Raw genomic sequence first — 24,396 nt, forward strand, 5'->3', positions numbered from 1 at the left:
AACACCTTTTTGGTCAAAAAGTGATTCTCTCGCTCTGAAAAGCATTTTGCACGCATAAAAACTGGAAAAGTGAATAACTCAGTCACTTTCAATGCAAACGTGTAACCATGAATAACCATTTATGCCATTGCGCACCATTTGGAAGTGGAGAGCATTTGTTTTGAGCACAATTCACGTGTCAGGGTCAAAAACACGTTGTTGTTCAAAAAGTGATTCTCTCGCTCTGAAAAGCATTTTGCACGCATAAAAACTGGAAAAGTGAATAACTCAGTCACTTTCAATGCAAAAGTGTAAATGAGCTTAAATAGGGTTATTTATGCCATTCCGCACCATTTGGAAGTGGAGAGCATTTGTTTTGAGCAAAATTCACGTGTCAGGGTCAAAAACACATTTTTGGTCAAAAAGTGATTCTCTCGCTCTGAAAAGCATTTTGCACGCATAAAAACTGGAAAAGTGAATAACTCAGTCACTTTCAATGCAAACGTGTAACTGAGCTTAAATAGGGTTATTTATGCCATTGCGCACCATTTGGAAGTGGAGAGCATAGGTTTTGAGCACAATTCACGTGTCAGGGTCAAAAACACATTGTGGGTCAAAACATGCTTTTCTCGCTCTGAAAAGCATTTTGCACGCATAAAAACTGGAAAAGTGAATAACTCAGTCACTTTCTATGCAAACGTGTAACTGAGCTTAAATAGGGTTATTTATGCCATCGCGCACCATTTGGAAGTGGAGAGCGTTGGTTTTGAGCATAATTCACGTGTTAGGGTCAAAAACACATTGTGGGTCAAAATATGCTTTTCTCGCTCTGAAAAGCATTTTGCACTCATAAAAACTGGAAAAGTTGATAACTCAGTCACTTTCAATTCAAACGTGTAACTGAGCTTAAATAGGGTTATTTATGCCATTGCGCACCATTTGGAAGTGGAGAGCATTTGTTTTGAGCAAAATTCACGTGTCAGGGTCAAAAACACATTTTTGGTCTAAAAGTGATTCTCTCGCTCTGAAAAGTATTTTGCACGCATAAAAACTGGAAAAGTGAATAACTCAGTCACTTTCAATGCAAAAGTGTAACTGAGCTTAAATAGGGTTATTTATGCCATTGCGCACCATTTGGAAGTGGAGAGCATTTGTTTTGAGCAAACTTCACGTGTCAGGGTCAAAAACACATTGTTGTTCAAAAAGTGATTCTCTCGCTCTGAAAAGCATTTTGCACGCATAAAAACTGGAAAAGTGAATAACTCAGTCACTTTCAATGCAAAAGTGTAACTGAGCTTAAATAGGGTTATTTATGCCAGTGCGCACCATTTGGAAGTGGAGAGCATTTGTTTTGAGCAAAATTCACGTGTCAGGGTCAAAAACACATTGTTGTTCAAAAAGTGATTCTCTCGCTCTGAAAAGCATTTTGCACGCATAAAAACTGGAAAAGTGAATAACTCAGTCACTTTCATTGCAAACGTGTAACTGAGCTTAAATAGGGTTATTTATGCCATTGCGCACCATTTGGAAGTGAAGAGCAGTTGTTTTGAGCACAATTCACGTGTCAGGGTCAAAAACACCTTTTTGGTCAAAAAGTGATTCTCTCGCTCTGAAAAGCATTTTGCACTCATAAAAACTGGAAAAGTGAATAACTCAGTCACTTTCAATGCAAACGTGTAACTGAGCTTAAATAGGGTTATTTATGCCATTGCGCACCATTTGGAAGTGGAGAGCATTTGTTTTGAGCAAAATTCACGTGTCAGGGTCAAAAACACATTGTTGTTCAAAAAGTGATTCTCTCGCTCTGAAAAGCATTTTGCACGCATAAAAACTGGAAAAGTGAATAACTCAGTCACTTTCAATGCAAACGTGTAACTGAGCTTAAATAGGGTTATTTATGCCATTGCGCACCATTTGGAAGTGGAGAGCATTTGTTTTGAGCACAATTCACGTGTCAGGGTCAAAAACACATTGTTGTTCAAAAAGTGATTCTCTCGCTCTGAAAAGCATTTTGCACGCATAAAAACTGGAGAAGTTGATAACTCAGTCACTTTCAATTCAAACGTGTAACTGAGCTTAAATAGGGTTATTTATGCCATTGCGCACCATTTGGAAGTGGAGAGCATTTGTTTTGAGCACAATTCACGTGTCAGGGTCAAAAACACATTGTTGTTCAAAAAGTGATTCTCTCGCTCTGAAAAGCATTTTGCACGCATAAAAACTGGAAAAGTTGATAACTCAGTCACTTTCAATTCAAACGTGTAACTGAGCTTAAATAGGGTTATTTATGCCATTGCGCACCATTTGGAAGTGAAGAGCAGTTGTTTTGAGCACAATTCACGTGTCAGGTTCAAAAGCACCTTTTTGGTCAAAAAGTGATTCTCTCGCTCTGAAAAGCATTTTGCACTCATAAAAACTGGAAAAGTGAATAACTCAGTCACTTTCAATGCAAACGTGTAACTGAGCTTAAATATGGTTATTTATGCCATTGCGCACCATTTGGAAGTGGAGAGCATTTGTTTTGAGCAAAATTCACGTGTCAGGGTCAAAAACACATTGTTGTTTGTTACGACCCCAAATAGTATCCAGGGGGATCTGGGGAGTAACAAAGAATGTTTTTAAGTTCTGGGGGACAAGGAGGAGACACAGACAGAGGTAACGGTAAGCAAAAAGGTTTATTGATGGGCCAAAGAACTAAGAACCACTTTCCCAAAAGAGGAAAGCACAAATCAAAAGAACTAACTCCAAACCAACCAAATACTCCACTACTCAGAACTACAGCAGCAGCAGCAGCAGCAGCAGCAGCAGCAGCAGCAGCAGCAGCAGCAGCAGCAGCAGCAGCACTCCGTCGCTAGCTCCCACACACAAACAATTGTCAACTGCTTGATGGCACAAAAGGCCCTGTGCAGCTGTCTGCTCCCAGCTTATATAGCCCTCAGGTGAGCACAGGTGCACTACATTTCTTGATTGCCAGGGTTGCAATCAGAAAGGGGGGGGAAAAGGTCATCTGGGGAGAGAACACAATAAAACACAAACACAACACACTAGATCCGCTTAGCATGTGAGAGGTAGCGGGGTCGATGCCCGTATTCTCCAATAAATTTAGATTTTCACAGAATTTCCATTTCAATGACTATCACAGTAATCAGAATTGAACTGGAGTTTGTTGAAGAGCACATGGTTCATTAGCCAAAACCTCTGCAGCTGAGAGGTCAAACAAAATGAGACTCATCATTCTGTATTTTAGACAGTGTCAATTAGTCAATTACAATAAATACAAGTAACTAGTTACACGTCCAATTTGTAGGATCACAAGGCTTCTGTTTTTAAATCTTTGTAAAGTATCAATAACAAGCACATCTATTCTAGCACTCAACGACCTATGAAGTGTCAATGAAGTTCTTATAATTGAATTCCCACCTGAACAGGGAATTGAACCCTGGACCCTCAGATTAAAAGTCTGATGCTCTACCGGCTGAGCTAACCAGGCTTCAATAAACTCAACATTTTCCCACATTAAAAATGTTTTAGGTTTCCATTAAAAGTACCTGTACCATCTACAGGGAATTCAAAGCCACAAGCTCTGCTTAATGATGGTACTGCTTTTCATCTTATAAAATGTCTTACAGATAGGGGAATTAGCTCAAATGGTAGGGCGCTCGCTTAGCATGTGAGAGGTAGCGGGATTGATGGCCGCATTCTCCAATAAATTTAGATTTTCACAGAATTTCCATTTCAATGACTGTCACAGTAATCAGAAATGAACTGGAGTTTGTTGAAGAGCACATGGTTCATTAGCCAAAACCTCTGCAGCTGAGAGGTTAAACAAAATGAGACACATCATTCTGTATTTTAGACAGTGTCAATTAGTCAATTACAATAAATACAAGTAACTAGTTAAACGTCGAATTGTCAGGATCACAAGGATTCTGTTTTTAAATCTTTGTAAAGTATCAATAACGAGCGCGTCTATTCTAGCACTCAACGACCTATGAAGTGTCAATGAAGTTCTTATAATTGAATTCCCACCTGAACAGGGACTTGAACCCTGGACACTCAGATTAAAAGTCTGATGCTCTACCGGCGGAGCTATCCAGGCTTCAATAAACCCAACATTTTCCCACATTAAAAATGTTTTAGGTTTCCATTAAAAGTACCTGTACCATCTACAGGGAATTCAAAGCCACAAGCTAAGCTTAATGATGGTACTGCTTTTTATCTTATAAAATGTCTTACAGATAGGGGAATTAGCTCAAATGGTAGAGCGCTCGCTTAGCATGTGAGAGGTAGCGGGATCGATGCCCGCATTCTCCAATGAATTTAGATTTTCACAGAATTTCGATTTCAATGACTGTCACAGTAATCAGAATTGAACTGGAGTTTGTTGAAGAGCACATGGTTCATTAGCCAAAACCTCTGCCGCTGAGAGGTCAAACAAAATGAGTCTCATCATTCTGTATTTTAGACAGTGTCAATTAGTCAATTACAATAAATACAAGTAACTAGTTAAACGTCCAATTTGTAGGATCACAAGGCTTCTGTTTTTAAATCTTTGTAAAGTATCAATAACAAGCACATCTATTCTAGCACTCAACGACCTATGAAGTGTCAATGAAGTTCTTATAATTGAATTCCCACCTGAACAGGGAATTGAACCCTGGACCCTCAGATTAAAAGTCTGATGCTCTACCGGCTGAGCTAACCAGGCTTCAATAAACTCAACATTTTCCCACATTAAAAATGTTTTAGGTTTCCATTAAAAGTACCTGTACCATCTACAGGGAATTCAAAGCCACAAGCTCTGCTTAATGATGGTACTGCTTTTCATCTTATAAAATGTCTTACAGATAGGGGAATTAGCTCAAATGGTAGGGCGCTCGCTTAGCATGTGAGAGGTAGCGGGATTGATGGCCGCATTCTCCAATAAATTTAGATTTTCACAGAATTTCCATTTCAATGACTGTCACAGTAATCAGAAATGAACTGGAGTTTGTTGAAGAGCACATGGTTAATTAGCCAAAACCTCTGCAGCTGAGAGGTTAAACAAAATGAGACACATCATTCTGTATTTTAGACAGTGTCAATTAGTCAATTACAATAAATACAAGTAACTAGTTAAACGTCGAATTGTCAGGATCACAAGGATTCTGTTTTTAAATCTTTGTAAAGTATCAATAACGAGCGCGTCTATTCTAGCACTCAACGACCTATGAAGTGTCAATGAAGTTCTTATAATTGAATTCCCACCTGAACAGGGACTTGAACCCTGGACACTCAGATTAAAAGTCTGATGCTCTACCGGCGGAGCTATCCAGGCTTCAATAAACCCAACATTTTCCCACATTAAAAATGTTTTAGGTTTCCATTAAAAGTACCTGTACCATCTACAGGGAATTCAAAGCCACAAGCTATGCTTAATGATGGTACTGCTTTTTATCTTATAAAATGTCTTACAGATAGGGGAATTAGCTCAAATGGTAGAGCGCTCGCTTAGCATGTGAGAGGTAGCGGGATCGATGCCCGCATTCTCCAATAAATTTAGATTTTCACAGAATTTCGATTTCAATGACTGTCACAGTAATCAGAATTGAACTGGAGTTTGTTGAAGAGCACATGGTTCATTAGCCAAAACCTCTGCCGCTGAGAGGTCAAACAAAATGAGTCTCATCATTCTGTATTTTAGACAGTGTCAATTAGTCAATTACAATAAATACAAGTAACTAGTTAAACGTCCAATTTGTAGGATCACAAGGCTTCTGTTTTTAAATCTTTGTAAAGTATCAATAACGAGCGCATCTATTCTAGCACTCAACGACCTATGAAGTGTCAATGAAGTTCTTATAATTGAATTCCTGCCAGAACAGGGACTTGAACCCTGGACCCTCACATTAAAAGTCTAATTCTCTACCAGCTGAGCTATCCAGGCTTTAATAAATTCAACATTTTCCCACATTAAAAATGTTTTAGGTTTCCATTAAAAGTACCTGTACCATCTACAGGGAATTCAAAGCCACAAGCTATGCCTAATGAGGGTACTGCTTTTTATCTTATAAGAAGTCTTAGAGATAGGGGAATTAGCTCAAATGGTAGAGCACTCGCTTAGCATGTGAGAGGTAGCGGGATCGATGCCCGCATTCTCCAATAAATTTAGACTTCCACAGAATTTCCATTTCAATGACTGTCACAGTAATCAGAATTGAACTGGAGTTTGTTGAAGAGCACATGGTTCATTAGCCAAAACCTCTGCAGCTGAGGGGTTAAACAAAATGAGACTCATCATTCTGTATTTTAGACAGTGTCAATTAGTCAATTACAATAAATACAAGTAACTAGTTAAACGTCCAATTTGCAGGATCACAAGGCTTCTGTTTTTAAATCTTTGTAAAGTATCAATAACGAGCGCATCTATTCTAGCACTCTACGACCTATGAAGTGTCAATGAAGTTCTTATAGTTGAATTCCCACCTGAACAGGGACTTGAACCCTGTACCCTCAGAATAAAAGTCTGATGCTCTACCGGCTGAGCTATCCAGGCTTCAATTAACTTAACATTTTCCCACATTAAAAATGTTTTAGGTTTCCATTAAAAGTACCTGTACCATCTACAGGGAATTCAAAGCCACAAGTTATGCTTAATGAGGGTACTGCTTTTTATCTCATGAGATGTCTTACAGAAAGGGGAATTAGCTCAAATAGTAGAGCGCTCTCTTAGCATGTGAGAGGTAGCGGGATCGATGCCCGCATTCTCCAATGTCTTTTGAATTTCACAGAATTTCCATTTCAATGACTGTCACAGTAATCAGAATTGAACTGGAGTTTGTTGGAGAGCACATGGTTCATTAGCCAAAACCTCTGCAGCTGAGAGGTTAAACAAAATGAGACACATTATTCTGTATTTTAGACAGTGTCAATTAGTCAATTACAATAAATACAAGTAACTAGTTAAACGTCGAATTGTCAGGATCACAAGGATTCCGTTTTTAAATCTTTGTAAAGTATCAATAACGAGCACATCTATTCTAGCACTCAACGACCTATGAAGTGTCAATGAAGTTCTTATAGTTGAATTCCCGCCTGAACAGGGACTTGAACCCTGTAACCTCAGAATAAAAGTATGATGCTCTACCGGCTGAGCTATCCAGGCTTCAATTAACTTAACATTTTCCCACATTAAAAATGTTTTAGGTTTCCATTAAAAGTACCTGTACCATCTACAGGGAATTCAAAGCCACAAGCTATGCTTAATGAGGGTACTGCTTTTTATCTCATAAGATGTCTTACAGAAAGGGGAATTAGCTCAAATAGTAGAGCGCTCTCTTAGCATGTGAGAGGTAACGGGATCGATACCCGCATTCTCCAATGTCTTTTGAATTTCACAGAATTTCCATTTCAATGACTGTCACAGTAATCAGAATTGAACTGGAGTTTGTTGAAGAGCACATGGTTCATTAGCCAAAACCTCTGCAGCTGAGGGGTTAAACAAAATGAGACTCATCATTCTGTATTTTAGACAGTGTCAATTAGTCAATTACAATAAATACAAGTAACTAGTTAAACGTCCAATTTGCAGGATCACAAGGCTTCTGTTTTTAAATCTTTGTAAAGTATCAATAACGAGCGCATCTATTCTAGCACTCTACGACCTATGCAGTGTCAATTAAGTTCTTATAGTTGAATTCCCACCTGAACAGAGACTTGAACCCTGTATCCTCAGAATAAAAGTCTGATGCTCTACCGGCTGAGCTATCCAGGCTTCAATTAACTCAACATTTTCCCACATAAAAAATGTTTTAGGTTTCCATTAAAAGTACCTGTACCATCTATAGGGAATTCAAAGCCACAAGCTATGCTTAATGAGGGTACTGCTTTTTATCTCATAAGATGTCTTACAGAAAGGGGAATTAGCTCAAATAGTAGAGCGCTCTCTTAGCATGTGAGAGGTAACGGGATCGATACCCGCATTCTCCAATGTCTTTTGAATTTCACAGAATTTCCATTTCAATGACTGTCACAGTAATCAGAATTGAACTGGAGTTTGTTGAAGAGCACATGGTTCATTAGCCAAAACCTCTGCAGCTGAGGGGTTAAACAAAATGAGACTCATCATTCTGTATTTTAGACAGTGTCAATTAGTCAATTACAATAAATACAAGTAACTAGTTAAACGTCCAATTTGCAGGATCACAAGGCTTCTGTTTTTAAATCTTTGTAAAGTATCAATAACGAGCGCATCTATTCTAGCACTCTACGACCTATGCAGTGTCAATTAAGTTCTTATAGTTGAATTCCCACCTGAACAGAGACTTGAACCCTGTATCCTCAGAATAAAAGTCTGATGCTCTACCGGCTGAGCTATCCAGGCTTCAATTAACTCAACATTTTCCCACATAAAAAATGTTTTAGGTTTCCATTAAAAGTACCTGTACCATCTATAGGGAATTCAAAGCCACAAGCTATGCTTAATGAGGGTACTGCTTTTTATCTTATAAGATGTCTTACAGATAGGGGAATTAGCTCAAATGGTAGAGCGCTCGCTTAGCATGTGAGAGGTAGCGGGATAGATGCCCGCATTCTCCAATAAATTTAGATTTTCACAGAATTTCCATTTCAATGACTGTCACAGTAATCAGAATTGAACTGGAGTTTGTTGAAGAGCACATGGTTCATTAGCCAAAACCTCTGCAGGTGAGAGGTCAAACAAAATGAGACTCATCATTCTGTATTTTAGACAGTGTCAATTAGTCAATTACAATAAATACAAGTAACTACTTAAACGTCCAATTTGTAGGATCACAAGGCTTCTGTTTTTAAATCTTTGTAAAGTATCAAAAACGAGCGCATCTATTCTAGCACTCATCGACCTATGAAGTGTCAATGAAGTTCTTATATTTGAATTCCCGCCTGAACAGGGACTTGAACCCTGGACCCTCAGATTAAAAGTCTGATGCTCTACCGTCTGAGCTATCCAGGCTTCAATAAACCCAACATTTTCCCATATTAAAAATGTTTTAGGTTTCCATTAAAAGTACCTGTACCATCTACAGGGAATTCAAAGCCACAAGCTATGCTTAATGAGAGTACTGCTTTTTATCTTATAAGATGTCTTACAGATAGGGGAATTAGCTCAAATGGTAGAGCGCTCGCTTAGCATGTGAGAGGTAGCGGGATAGATGCCCGCATTCTCCAATAAATTTAGATTTTCACAGAATTTCCATTTCAATGACTGTCACAGTAATCAGAATTGAACTGGAGTTTGTTGAAGAGCACATGGTTCATTAGCCAAAACCTCTGCAGGTGAGAGGTCAAACAAAATGAGACTCATCATTCTGTATTTTAGACAGTGTCAATTAGTCAATTACAATAAATACAAGTAACTACTTAAACGTCCAATTTGTAGGATCGCAAGGCTTCTGTTTTTAAATCTTTGTAAAGTATCAATAACGAGCGCATGTATTCTAGCACTCAACGACCTATGAAGTGTGAATGAAGATCTTACATTTGAATTCCCGCCTGAACAGGGACTTGAACCCTGGACCCTCAGATTAAAAGTCTGATGCTCTACCGTCTGAGCTATCCAGGCTTCAATAAACTCACCATTTTCCCATATTAAAAATGTTTTAGGTTTCCATTAAAAGTACCTGTACCATCTACAGGGAATTCAAAGCCACAAGCTATGCTTAATGAGGGTACTGCTTTTTATCTTATAAGATGTCTTACAGATAGGGGAATTAGCTCAAATGGTAGAGCGCACGCATAGCATGTTAGAGGTAGCGGGATCGATGCCCGCATTCTCCAATAAATTTAGATTTTCACAGAATTTCCATTTCAATGACTGTCACAGTAATCAGAATTGAACCAGAGTTTGTTGAAGAGCACATGGTTCATTAGCCAAAACCTCTGCAGCTGAGAGGTCAAACAAAATGAGACTCATCATTCTGTATTTTAGACAGTGTCAATTAGTCAATTACAATAAATATAAGTAACTAGTTAAATGTCCAATTTGTAGGATCACAAGGCTTCTGTTTTTAAATCTTTGTAAAGTATCAATAACGAGCGCATCTATTCTAGCACTCAACGACCTATGAAGTGTCAATGAAGTTCTTATAATTGAATTCCCGCCTGAACAGGGACCCCGCCTAAGATGTCTTACAGATAGGGGAATTAGCTCAAATGGTAGAGCGCTCGCTTAGCATGTGAGAGGTAGCGGGATCGATGCCCGCATTCTCCAATAAATTTAGATTTTCACAGAATTTCCATTTCAATGACTGTCACAGTAATCAGAATTGAACTGGAGTTTGTTGAAGAGCACATGGTTCATTAGCCAAAACCTCTGCAGCTGAGGGGTCAAACAAAATGAGACTCATCATTCTGTATTTTAGACAGTGTCAATTAGTCAATTACAATAAATATAAGTAACTAGTTAAATGTCCAATTTGTATGATCACAAGGCTTCTGTTTTTAAATCTTTGTAAAGTATCAATAACGAGCGCATCTATTCTAGCACTCAACGACCTATGAAGTTCTTATAATTGAATTCCCGCCTGAACAGGGACTTTAACGCTGGACCTTCTGATTAAAAGTCTAATGCTCTACCGGCTGAGCTATCCAGGCTTCAATAAACTCAACATTTTCCCATATTAAAAATGTTTTAGGTTTCCATTAAAAGTACCTGTACCATCTACAGGGAATTCAAAGCCACAAGCTATGCTTAATGAGGGTACTGCTTTTTATCTTATAAGATGTCTTACAGATAGGGGAATTAGCTCAAATGGTAGAGCGCTCGCTTAGCATGTGAGAGGTAGCGGGATCGATGCCCGCATTCTCCAATAAATTTAGATTTTCACAGAATTTCCATTTCAATGACTGTCACAGTAATCAGAATTGAACTGGAGTTTGTTGAAGAGCACATGGTTCATTAGCCAAAACCTCTGCAGCTGAGGGGTCAAACAAAATGAGACTCATCATTCTGTATTTTAGACAGTGTCAATTAGTCAATTACAATAAATATAAGTAACTAGTTAAATGTCCAATTTGTAGGATCACAAGGCTTCTGTTTTTAAATCTTTGTAAAGTATCAATAACGAGCGCATCTATTCTAGCACTCAACGACCTATGAAGTGTCAATGAAGTTCTTATAATTGAATTCCCGCCTGAACAGGGACCCCGCCTAAGCTGTCTTACAGATAGGGGAATTAGCTCAAATGGTAGAGCACTCGCTTAGCATGTGAGAGGTAGCGGGATCGATGCCCGCATTCTCCAATAAATTTAGATTTTCACAGAATTTCCATTTCAATGACTGTCACAGTAATCAGAATTGAACTGGAGTTTGTTGAAGAGCACATGGTTCATTAGCCAAAACCTCTGCAGCTGAGAGGTCAAACAAAATGAGACTCATCATTCTGTATTTTAGACAGTGTCAATTAGTCAATTACAATAAATACAAGTAACTAGTTAAATGTCCAATTTGTAGGATCTCAAGGCTTCTGTTTTTAAATCTTTGTAAAGTATCAATAACGAGCGCATCTATTCTAGCACTCAACGACCTATGAAGTGTCAATGAAGTTCTTATAATTGAATTCCCGCCTGAACAGGGACTTGAACGCTGGACCTTCTGATTAAAAGTCTAATGCTCTACCGGCTGAGCTATCCAGGCTTCAATAAACTCAACATTTTCCCATATTAAAAATGTTTTAGGTTTCCATTAAAAGTACCTGTACCATCTACAGGGAATTCAAAGCCACAAGCTATGCTTAATGAGGGTACTGCTTTTTATCTTATAAGATGTCTTACAGATAGGGGAATTAGCTCAAATGGTAGAGCGCTCGCTTAGCATGTGAGAGGTAGCGGGATCGATGCCCGCATTCTCCAAAAAATTTAGATTTTCACAGAATTTCCATTTCAATGACTGTCACAGTAATCAGAATTGAACCAGAGTTTGTTGAAGAGCACATGGTTCATTAGCCAAAACCTCTGCAGCTGAGAGGTCAAACAAAATGAGACTCATCATTCTGTATTTTAGACAGTGTCAATTAGTCAATTACAATAAATACAAGTAACTAGTTAAATGTCCAATTTGTAGGATCACAAGGCTTCTGTTTTTAAATCTTTGTAAAGTATCAATAACGAGCGCATCTATTCTAGCACTCAACGACCTATGAAGTGTCAATGAAGTTCTTATAATTGAATTCCCGCCTGAACAGGGACTTGAACGCTGGACCTTCTGATTAAAAGTCTAATGCTCTACCGGCTGAGCTATCCAGGCTTCAATAAACTCAACATTTTCCCATATTAAAAATGTTTTAGGTTTCCATTAAAAGTACCTGTACCATCTACAGGGAATTCAAAGCCACAAGCTATGCTTAATGAGGGTACTGCTTTTTATCTTATAAGATGTCTTACAGATAGGGGAATTAGCTCAAATGGTAGAGCGCTCGCTTAGCATGTGAGAGGTAGCGGGATCGATGCCCGCATTCTCCAATAAATTTAGATTTTCACAGAATTTCCATTTCAATGACTGTCACAGTAATCAGAATTGAACTGGAGTTTGTTGAAGAGCACATGGTTCATTAGCCAAAACCTCTGCAGCTGAGAGGTCAAACAAAATGAGACTCATCATTCTGTATTTTAGACAGTGTCAATTAGTCAATTACAATAAATACAAGTAACTAGTTAAATGTCCAATTTGTAGGATCACAAGGCTTCTGTTTTTAAATCTTTGTAAAGTATCAATAACGAGCGCATCTAATCTAGCACTCAACGACCTATGAAGTGTCAATGAAGTTCTTATAATTGAATTCCCGCCTGAACAGGGACTTGAACCCTGGACCCTCAGATTAAAAGTCTGATGCTCTACCGGCTGAGCTATCCAGGCATTAAGAAACTCAACATTTTCCCACATTAAAAATGTTTTAGGTTTCCATTAAAAGTACCTGTACCATCTACAGGGAATTCAAAGCCACAAGCTATGCTTAATGATGGTACTGCTTTTCATCTTATAAAATGTCTTACAGATAGGGGAATTAGCTCAAATGGTAGAGCGCTCGCTTAGCATGTGAGAGGTAGCGGGATCGATGCCCGCATTCTCCAATAAATTTAGATTTTCACAGAATTTCCATTTCAATGACTGTCACAGTAATCAGAATTGAACTGGAGTTTGTTGAAGAGCACAGTGTTCATTAGCCAAAACCTCTGCAGCTGAGAGGTCAAACAAAATGAGACTCATCATTCTGTATTTTAGACAGTGTCAATTAGTCAATCACAATAAATACAAGTAACTAGTTAAACGTCCATTTTGTAGGATCACAAGGCTTCTGTTTTTAAATCTTTGTAAAGTATCAATAACGAGCGCATCTATTCTAGCACTCAACGACCTATGAAATGTCAATGAAGTTCTTATAATTGAATTCCCGGCTGAACAGGGACTTGAACCCTGGACCCTCAGATTAAAAGTCTGAGGCTCTACCGGTTGAGCTATCCAGGCTTCAATGAACTCAACATTTTCCCATATTAAAAATGTTTTAGGTTTCCATTAAAAGTACCTGTACCATCTACAGGGAATTCAAAGCCACACGCTATGCTTAATGAGGGTACTGCTTTTTATCTTATAAGATGTCTTACAGAACGGGGAATTAGCTCAAATGGTAGAGCGCTCGCTTAGCATGTGAGAGGTAGCGGGATCGATGCCCGCATTCTCCAATAAATTTAGATTTTCACAGAATTTCCATTTCAATGACTGTCACAGTAATCAGAATTGAACTGGAGTTTGTTGAAGAGCACATGGTTCATTAGCCAAAACCTCTGCAGCTGAGAGGTCAAACAAAATAAGACTCATCATTCTGTATTTTAGACAGTGTCAATTAGTCAATTACAATAAATACAAGCAACTAGTTAAATGTCCAATTTGTAGGATCACAAGGCTTCTGTTTTTAAATCTTTGTAAAGTATCAATAACGAGCGCATCTATTCTAGCACTCAACGACCTATGAAGTGTCAATGAAGTTCTTATAATTGAATTCCCGCCTGAACAGGGACTTGAACCCTGGACCCTCAGATTAAAAGTCTGATGCTCTACCGGCTGAGCTATCCAGGCTTCAATAAACTCAACATTTACCCATATTAAAAATGTTTTAGGTTTCCATTAAAAGTACCTGTACCATCTACAGGGAATTCAAAGCCACAAGCTATGTTTAATGAGGGTACTGCTTTTTATCTTATAATATGTCTTACAGATAGGGGAATTAGCTCAAATGGTAGAGCGCTCGCTTAGCATGTGAGAGGTAGCGGGATCGATGCCCGCATTCTCCAATAAATTTAGATTTTCACAGAATTTCCATTTCAATGACGGTCACAGTAATCAGAATTGAACTGGAGTTTGTTGAAGAGCACATGGTTCATTAGCCAAAACCTCTGGCGCTGAGAGGTCAAACAAAATGAGACTCATCATTCTGTATTTTAGACAGTGTCAATTAGTCAATCACAATAAATACAAGTAACTAGTTAAACGTCCATTTTGTAGGATCACAAGGCTTCTGTTTTTAAATCTTTGTAAAGTATCAATAACGAGCGCATCTATTCTAGCACTCAACGACCTATGAAGTGTCAATGAAGTTCTTATAATTGAATTCCCGGCTGAACAGGGACTTGAACCCTGGACCCTCAAATTAAAAGTCTGATGTTCTACCGGTTGAGCTATCCAGGCTTCAATAAACTCAACATTTTCCCACATTAAAAATGTTTTAGGTTTCCATTAAAAGTACCTGTACCATCTACAGGGAATTCAAAGCCACAAGCTATGCTTAATGAGGGTACTGCTTTTTATCTTATAAGATGTCTTACAGATAGGGGAATTAGCTCAAATGGTAGAGCGCTCGCTTAGCATGTGAGAGGTAGCGGGATCGATGCCCGAATTCTCTAATAAATACAGAATTTCCATTTCAATGACTGTCACAGTAATCAGAATTGAACTGGAGTTTGTTGAAGAGCACATGGTTCATTAGCCAAAACCTCTGCAGGTGAGAGGTCAAACAAAATGAGACTCATCATTCTGTATTTTAGACAGTGTCAATTAGTCAATTACAATAAATACAAGTAACTACTTAAACGTCCAATTTGTAGGATCACAAGGCTTCTGTTTTTAAATCTTTGTAAAGTATCAATAACGAGCGCATCTATTCTAGCACTCAACGACCTATGAAGTGTCAATGAAGTTCTTATAATTGAATTCCCGCCTGAACAGGGACTTGAACCCTGGACCCTCAGATTAAAAGTCTGATGCTCTACCGGCTGAGCTATCCAGGCATCAATAAACACAACATTTTCCCACATTAAAAATGTTTTAGGTTTCCATTAAAAGTACCTGTACCATCTACAGGGAATTCAAAGCCACAAGCTATGCTTAATGATGGTACTGCTTTTTATCTTATAAAATGTCTTACAGATAGGGGAATTAGCTCAAATGGTAGAGCGCTCGCTTAGCATGTGAGAGGTAGCGGGATTGATGCCCGCATTCTCCAATAAATTTAGATTTTCACAGAATTTCCATTTCAATGACTGTCACAGTAATCAGAATTGAACTGGAGTTTGTTGAAGAGCACATGGTTCATTAGCCAAAACCTCTGCAGGTGAGAGGTTAAACAAAATGAGACTCATCATTCTGTATTTTAGACAGTGTCAATTAGTCAATTACAATAAATACAAGTAACTACTTAAACGTCCAATTTGTAGGATCACAAGGCTTCTGTTTTTAAATCTTTGTAAAGTATCAATAACGAGCGCGTCTATTCTAGCACTCAATGACCTATGAAGGGTCAATGAAGTTATTATAACTGAAATCCCACCTGAACAGGTACTTGAACGCTGGACCCTCAGATTAAAAGTCTGATGCTCTACCGGCTGAGCTATCCAGGCTTCAATAAACTCAACATTTTCCCATATTAAAAATGTTTTAGGTTTCCATTAAAAGTACCTGTACCATCTACAGGGAATTCAAAGCCACACGCTATGCTTAATGAGGGTACTGCTTTTTATCTTATAAGATGTCTTACAGAAAGGGGAATTAGCTCAAATGGTAGAGCGCTCGCTTAGCATGTGAGAGGTAGCGGGATCGATGCCCGCATTCTCCAATAAATTTAGATTTTCACAGAATTTCCATTTCAATGACTGTCACAGTAATCAGAATTGAACTGGAGTTTGTTGAAGAGCACATGGTTCATTAGCCAAAACCTCTGCAGCTGAGAGGTCAAACAAAATGAGACTCATCATTCTGTATTTTAGACAGTGTCAATTAGTCAATTACAATAAATACAAGTAACTACTTAAACGTCCAATTTGTAGGATCACAAGGCTTCTGTTTTTAAATCTTTGTAAAGTATCAATAACGACCGCATCTATTCTAGCACTCAACGACCTATGAAGTGTCAATGAAGTTCTTATAATTGAATTCCCGCCTGAACAGGGACTTGAACCCTGGACCCTCAGATTAAAAGTCTGATGCTCTACCGGCTGAGCTATCCAGGCATCAATAAACGCAACATTTTCCCACATTAAAAATGTTTTAGGTTTCCATTAAAAGTACCTGTACCATCTACAGGGAATTCAAAGCCACAAGCTATGCTTAATGATGGTACTGCTTTTTATCTTATAAAATGTCTTACAGATAGGGGAATTAGCTCAAATGGTAGAGCGCTCGCTTAGCATGTGAGAGGTAGCGGGATGGATGCCCGCATTCTCCAATAAATTCAGATTTTCACAGAATTTCCATTTCAATGACTGTCACAGTAATCAGAATTGAACTGGAGTTTGTTGAAGAGCACATGGTTCATTAGCCAAAACCTCTGCAGGTGAGAGGTCAAACAAAATGAGACTCATCATTCTGTATTTTAGACAGTGTCAATTAGTCAATTACAATAAATACAAGTAACTAGTTAAATGTCCAATTTGTAGGATCACAAGGCTTCTGTTTTTAAATCTTTGTAAAGTATCAATAACGAGCGCATCTAATCTAGCACTCAACGACCTATGAAGTGTCAATGAAGTTCTTATAATTGAATTCCCGCCTGATCAGGGACTTGAACCCTGGACCCTCAGATTAAAAGTCTGATGCTCTACCGGCTGAGCTATCCAGGCATTAATAAACTCAACATTTTCCCACATTAAAAATGTTTTAGGTTTCCATTAAAAGTACCTGTACCATCTACAGGGAATTCAAAGCCACAAGCTATGCTTAATGATGGTACTGCTTTTCATCTTATAAAATGTAGTACAGATAGGGGAATTAGCTCAAATGGTAGAGCGCTCGCTTAGCATGTGAGAGGTAGCGGGATCGATGCCCGCATTCTCCAATAAATTCAGATTTTCACAGAATTTCCATTTCAATGACTGTCACAGTAATCAGAATTGAACTGGAGTTTGTTGAAGAGCACATGGTTCATTAGCCAAAACCTCTGCAGGTGAGAGGTCAAACAAAATGAGACTCATCATTCTGTATTTTAGACAGTGTCAATTAGTCAATTACAATAAATACAAGTAACTAGTTAAATGTCCAATTTGTAGGATCACAAGGCTTCTGTTTTTAAATCTTTGTAAAGTATCAATAACGAGCGCATCTAATCTAGCACTCAACGACCTATGAAGTGTCAATGAAGTTATTATAATTGAATTCCCGCCTGATCAGGGACTTGAACCCTGGACCCTCAGATTAAAAGTCTGATGCTCTACCGGCTGAGCTATCCAGGCATTAATAAACTCAACATTTTCCCACATTAAAAATGTTTTAGGTTTCCATTAAAAGTACCTGTACCATCTACAGGGAATTCAAAGCCACAAGCTATGCTTAATGATGGTACTGCTTTTTATCTTATAAAATGTCTTACAGATAGGGGAATTAGCTCAAATGGTAGAGCGCTCGCTTAGCATGTGAGAGGTAGCGGGATGGATGCCCGCATTCTCCAATAAATTCAGATTTTCACAGAATTTCCATTTCAATGACTGTCACAGTAATCAGAATTGAACTGGAGTTTGTTGAAGAGCACATGGTTCATTAGCCAAAACCTCTGCAGGTGAGAGGTCAAACAAAATGAGACTCATCATTCTGTATTTTAGACAGTGTCAATTAGTCAATTACAATAAATACAAGTAACTAGTTAAATGTCCAATTTGTAGGATCACAAGGCTTCTGTTTTTAAATCTTTGTAAAGTATCAATAACGAGCGCATCTAATCTAGCACTCAACGACCTATGAAGTGTCAATGAAGTTCTTATAATTGAATTCCCGCCTGATCAGGGACTTGAACCCTGGACCCTCAGATTAAAAGTCTGATGCTCTACCGGCTGAGCTATCCAGGCATTAATAAACTCAACATTTTCCCACATTAAAAATGTTTTAGGTTTCCATTAAAAGTACCTGTACCATCTACAGGGAATTCAAAGCCACAAGCTATGCTTAATGATGGTACTGCTTTTCATCTTATAAAATGTAGTACAGATAGGGGAATTAGCTCAAATGGTAGAGCGCTCGCTTAGCATGTGAGAGGTAGCGGGATCGATGCCCGCATTCTCCAATAAATTCAGATTTTCACAGAATTTCCATTTCAATGACTGTCACAGTAATCAGAATTGAACTGGAGTTTGTTGAAGAGCACATGGTTCATTAGCCAAAACCTCTGGCGCTGAGAGGTCAAACAAAATGAGACTCATCATTCTGTATTTTAGACAGTGTCAATTAGTCAATCACAATAAATACAAGTAACTAGTTAAACGTCCATTTTGTAGGATCACAAGGCTTCTGTTTTTAAATCTTTGTAAAGTATCAATAACGAGCGCATCTATTCTAGCACTCAACGACCTATGAAGTGTCAATGAAGTTCTTATAATTGAATTCCCGGCTGAACAGGGACTTGAACCCTGGACCCTCAGATTAAAAGTCTGATACTCTACCGGTTGAGCTATCCAGGCTTCAATAAACTCAACATTTTCCCACATTAAAAATGTTTTAGGTTTCCATTAAAAGTACCTGTACCATCTACAGGGAATTCAAAGCCACAAGCTATGCTTAATGAGGGTACTGCTTTTTATCTTATAAGATGTCTTACAGATAGGGGAATTAGCTCAAATGGTAGAGCGCTCGCTTAGCATGTGAGAGGTAGCGGGATCGATGCCCGCATTCTCCAATAAATTCAGATTTTCACAGAATTTCCATTTCAATGACTGTCACAGTAATCAGAATTGAACTGGAGTTTGTTGAAGAGCACATGGTTCATTAGCCAAAACCTCTGCAGGTGAGAGGTCAAACAAAATGAGACTCATCATTCTGTATTTTAGACAGTGTCAATTAGTCAATTACAATAAATACAAGTAACTACTTAAACGTCCAATTTGTAGGATCACAAGGCTTCTGTTTTTAAATCTTTGTAAAGTATCAATAACGAGCGCATCTATTCTAGCACTCAACGACCTATGAAGTGTCAATGAAGTTCTTATAATTGAATTCCCGGCTGAACAGGGACTTGAACCCTGGACCCTCAGATTAAAAGTCTGATGCTCTACCGGTTGAGCTATCCAGGCTTCAATAAACTCAACATTTTCCCACATTAAAAATGTTTTAGGTTTCCATTAAAAGTACCTGTACCATCTACAGGGAATTCAAAGCCACAAGCTATGCTTAATGAGGGTACTGCTTTTTATCTTATAATATGTCTTACAGATAGGGGAATTAGCTCAAATGGTAGAGCGCTCGCTTAGCATGTGAGAGGTAGCGGGATCGATGCCCGCATTCTCCAATAAATTCAGATTTTCACAGAATTTCCATTTCAATGACTGTCACAGTAATCAGAATTGAACTGTAGTTTGTTGAAGAGCACATGGTTCATTAGCCAAAACCTCTGCAGGTGAGAGGTCAAACAAAATGAGACTCATCATTCTGTATTTTAGACAGTGTCAATTAGTCAATTACAATAAATACAAGTAACTACTTAAACGTCCAATTTGTAGGATCACAAGGCTTCTGTTTTTAAATCTTTGTAAAGTATCAATAACGAGCGCATCTATTCTAGCACTCAACGACCTATGAAGTGTCAATGAAGTTCTTATAATTGAATTCCCGCCTGAACAGGGACTTGAACCCTGGACCCTCAAATTAAAAGTCTGATGTTCTACCGGTTGAGCTATCCAGGCTTCAATAAACTCAACATTTTCCCACATTAAAAATGTTTTAGGTTTCCATTAAAAGTACCTGTACCATCTACAGGGAATTCAAAGCCACAAGCTATGCTTAATGAGGGTACTGCTTTTTATCTTATAAAATGTCTTACAGATAGGGGAATTAGCTCAAATGGTAGAGCGCTCGCTTAGCATGTGAGAGGTAGCGGGATTGATGCCCGCATTCTCCAATAAATTTAGATTTTCACAGAATTTCCATTTCAATGACTGTCACAGTAATCAGAATTGAACTGGAGTTTGTTGAAGAGCACATGGTTCATTAGCCAAAACTTCTGCAGCTGAGAGGTTAAACAAAATGAGACTCATCATTCTGTATTTTAGACAGTGTCAATTAGTCAATTACAATAAATACAAGTAACTACTTAAACGTCCAATTTGTAGGATCACAAGGCTTCTGTTTTTAAATCTTTGTAAAGTATCAATAACGAGCGCGTCTATTCTAGCACTCAATGACCTATGAAGGGTCAATGAAGTTATTATAACTGAAATCCCACCTGAACAGGTACTTGAACGCTGGACCCTCAGATTAAAAGTCTGATGCTCTACCGGCTGAGCTATCCAGGCTTCAATAAACTCAACATTTTCCCATATTAAAAATGTTTTAGGTTTCCATTAAAAGTACCTGTACCATCTACAGGGAATTCAAAGCCACACGCTATGCTTAATGAGGGTACTGCTTTTTATCTTATAAGATGTCTTACAGAAAGGGGAATTAGCTCAAATGGTAGAGCGCTCGCTTAGCATGTGAGAGGTAGCGGGATCGATGCCCGCATTCTCCAATAAATTTAGATTTTCACAGAATTTCCATTTCAATGACTGTCACAGTAATCAGAATTGAACTGGAGTTTGTTGAAGAGCACATGGTTCATTAGCCAAAACCTCTGCAGCTGAGAGGTCAAACAAAATGAGACTCATCATTCTGTATTTTAGACAGTGTCAATTAGTCAATTACAATAAATACAAGTAACTAGTTAAATGTCCAATTTGTAGGATCACAAGGCTTCTGTTTTTAAATCTTTGTAAAGTATCAATAACGAGCACATCTAATCTAGCACTCAACGACCTATGAAGTGTCAATGAAGTTCTTATAATTGAATTCCCGCCTGAACAGGGACTTGAACCCTGGACCCTCAGATTAAAAGTCTGATGCTCTACCGGCTGAGCTATCCAGGCATTAATAAACTCAACATTTTCCCACATTAAAAATGTTTTAGGTTTCCATTAAAAGTACCTGTACCATCTACAGGGAATTCAAAGCCACAAGCTATGCTTAATGATGGTACTGCTTTTCATCTTATAAAATGTCTTACAGATAGGGGAATTAGCTCAAATGGTAGAGCGCTCGCTTAGCATGTGAGAGGTAGCGGGATCGATGCCCGCATTCTCCAATAAATTTAGATTTTCACAGAATTTCCATTTCAATGACTGTCACAGTAATCAGAATTGAACTGGAGTTTGTTGAAGAGCACAGTGTTCATTAGCCAAAACCTCTGCAGCTGAGAGGTCAAACAAAATGAGACTCATCATTCTGTATTTTAGACAGTGTCAATTAGTCAATTACAATAAATACAAGTAACTACTTAAACGTCCAATTTGTAGGATCACAAGGCTTCTGTTTTTAAATCTTTGTAAAGTATCAATAACGACCGCATCTATTCTAGCACTCAACGACCTATGAAGTGTCAATGAAGTTCTTATAATTGAATTCCCGCCTGAACAGGGACTTGAACCCTGGACCCTCAGATTAAAAGTCTGATGCTCTACCGGCTGAGCTATCCAGGCATAAATAAACTCAACATTTTCCCACATTAAAAATGTTTTAGGTTTCCATTAAAAGTACCTGTACCATCTACAGGGAATTCAAAGCCACAAGCTATGTTTAATGAGGGTACTGCTTTTTATCTTATAATATGTCTTACAGATAGGGGAATTAGCTCAAATGGTAGAGCGCTCGCTTAGCATGTGAGAGGTAGCGGGATCGATGCCCGCATTCTCCAATAAATTTAGATTTTCACAGAATTTCCATTTCAATGACGGTCACAGTAATCAGAATTGAACTGGAGTTTGTTGAAGAGCACATGGTTCATTAGCCAAAACCTCTGCCGCTGAGAGGTCAAACAAAATGAGACTCATCATTCTGTATTTTAGACAGTGTCAATTAGTCAATCACAATAAATACAAGTAACTAGTTAAACGTCCATTTTGTAGGATCACAAGGCTTCTGTTTTTAAATCTTTGTAAAGTATCAATAACGAGCGCATCTATTCTAGCACTCAACGACCTATGAAGTGTCAATGAAGTTCTTATAATTGAATTCCCGGCTGAACAGGGACTTGAACCCTGGACCCTCAGATTAAAAGTCTGATGCTCTACCGGTTGAGCTATCCAGGCTTTAATAAACTCAACATTTTCCCACATTAAAAATGTTTTAGGTTTCCATTAAAAGTACCTGTACCATCTACAGGGAATTCAAAGCCACAAGCTATGCTTAATGATGGTACTGCTTTTTATCTTATAAAATTTCTTACAGATAGGGGAATTAGCTCAAATGGTAGAGCGCTCGCTTAGCATGTGAGAGGTAGCGGGATGGATGCCCGCATTCTCCAATAAATTCAGATTTTCACAGAATTTCCATTTCAATGACTGTCACAGTAATCAGAATTGAACTGGAGTTTGTTGAAGAGCACATGGTTCATTAGCCAAAACCTCTGCAGGTGAGAGGTCAAACAAAATGAGACTCATCATTCTGTATTTTAGACAGTGTCAATTAGTCAATTACAATAAATACAAGTAACTAGTTAAATGTCCAATTTGTAGGATCACAAGGCTTCTGTTTTTAAATCTTTGTAAAGTATCAATAACGAGCGCATCTAATCTAGCACTCAACGACCTATGAAGTGTCAATGAAGTTCTTATAATTGAATTCCCGCCTGATCAGGGACTTGAACCCTGGACCCTCAGATTAAAAGTCTGATGCTCTACCGGCTGAGCTATCCATGCATTAATAAACTCAACATTTTCCCACATTAAAAATGTTTTAGGTTTCCATTAAAAGTACCTGTACCATCTACAGGGAATTCAAAGCCACAAGCTATGCTTAATGATGGTACTGCTTTTCATCTTATAAAATGTCGTACAGATAGGGGAATTAGCTCAAATGGTAGAGCGCTCGCTTAGCATGTGAGAGGTAGCGGGATCGATGCCCGCATTCTCCAATAAATTCAGATTTTCACAGAATTTCCATTTCAATGACTGTCACAGTAATCAGAATTGAACTGGAGTTTGTTGAAGAGCACATGGTTCATTAGCCAAAACCTCTGCAGGTGAGAGGTCAAACAAAATGAGACTCATCATTCTGTATTTTAGACAGTGTCAATTATTGAATTACAATAAATACAAGTAACTAGTTAAACGTCGAATTGTCAGGATCACAAGGATTCCGTTTTTAAATCTTTGTAAAGTATCAATAACGAGCGCGTCTATTCTAGCACTCAACGACCTATGAAGGGTCAATGAAGTTATTATAACTGAAATCCCACCTGAACAGGGACTTGAACGCTGGACCCTCAGATTAAAAGTCTGATGCTCTACCGGCTGAGCTATCCAGGCTTCAATAAACTCAACATTTACCCATATTAAAAATGTTTTAGGTTTCCATTAAAAGTACCTGTACCATCTACAGGGAATTCAAAGCCACAAGCTATGTTTAATGAGGGTACTGCTTTTTATCTTATAATATGTCTTACAGATAGGGGAATTAGCTCAAATGGTAGAGCGCTCGCTTAGCATGTGAGAGGTAGCGGGATCGATGCCCGCATTCTCCAATAAATTTAGATTTTCACAGAATTTCCATTTCAATGACTGTCACAGTAATCAGAATTGAACTGGAGTTTGTTGAAGAGCACATGGTTCATTAGCCAAAACTTCTGCAGCTGAGAGGTTAAACAAAATGAGACTCATCATTCTGTATTTTAGACAGTGTCAATTAGTCAATTACAATAAATACAAGTAACTACTTAAACGTCCAATTTGTAGGATCACAAGGCTTCTGTTTTTAAATCTTTGTAAAGTATCAATAACGAGCGCGTCTATTCTAGCACTCAATGACCTATGAAGGGTCAATGAAGTTATTATAACTGAAATCCCACCTGAACAGGTACTTGAACGCTGGACCCTCAGATTAAAAGTCTGATGCTCTACCGG

The 24,396-nt window shown here is 38.3% G+C and overlaps 8 non-coding genes across 8 annotated transcripts; all 8 read right to left on the reverse strand.

Moving 5' to 3' along the window:
* Positions 1 to 8,877: 8,877 nt before the first annotated feature.
* On the reverse strand, positions 8,878 to 8,950 carry AC3HAE_038954 (transfer RNA lysine (anticodon UUU)). The gene has a single exon. It is a non-coding gene; the product is annotated as a tRNA-Lys (tRNA).
* A 536-nt stretch (positions 8,951 to 9,486) lies between these two features.
* AC3HAE_038955 (transfer RNA lysine (anticodon UUU)) lies at positions 9,487 to 9,559 on the reverse strand. Its single transcript has one exon. It is a non-coding gene; the product is annotated as a tRNA-Lys (tRNA).
* Positions 9,560 to 12,777: 3,218 nt separating this feature from the next.
* Positions 12,778 to 12,850, reverse strand: AC3HAE_038956 (transfer RNA lysine (anticodon UUU)). The gene has a single exon. It is a non-coding gene; the product is annotated as a tRNA-Lys (tRNA).
* Positions 12,851 to 13,995: 1,145 nt separating this feature from the next.
* On the reverse strand, positions 13,996 to 14,068 carry AC3HAE_038957 (transfer RNA lysine (anticodon UUU)). Its single transcript has one exon. It is a non-coding gene; the product is annotated as a tRNA-Lys (tRNA).
* Positions 14,069 to 15,203: 1,135 nt separating this feature from the next.
* On the reverse strand, positions 15,204 to 15,276 carry AC3HAE_038958 (transfer RNA lysine (anticodon UUU)). Its single transcript has one exon. It is a non-coding gene; the product is annotated as a tRNA-Lys (tRNA).
* Positions 15,277 to 16,421: 1,145 nt separating this feature from the next.
* Positions 16,422 to 16,494, reverse strand: AC3HAE_038959 (transfer RNA lysine (anticodon UUU)). Its single transcript has one exon. It is a non-coding gene; the product is annotated as a tRNA-Lys (tRNA).
* Positions 16,495 to 21,293: 4,799 nt separating this feature from the next.
* On the reverse strand, positions 21,294 to 21,366 carry AC3HAE_038960 (transfer RNA lysine (anticodon UUU)). The gene has a single exon. It is a non-coding gene; the product is annotated as a tRNA-Lys (tRNA).
* A 536-nt stretch (positions 21,367 to 21,902) lies between these two features.
* On the reverse strand, positions 21,903 to 21,975 carry AC3HAE_038961 (transfer RNA lysine (anticodon UUU)). The gene has a single exon. It is a non-coding gene; the product is annotated as a tRNA-Lys (tRNA).
* Positions 21,976 to 24,396: the final 2,421 nt, after the last annotated feature.

This window comes from Micromesistius poutassou, assembly GCF_964030765.1.
Source record: "Micromesistius poutassou genome assembly, chromosome: 23".
NCBI classification, from domain to species: domain Eukaryota; kingdom Metazoa; phylum Chordata; class Actinopteri; order Gadiformes; family Gadidae; genus Micromesistius; species Micromesistius poutassou.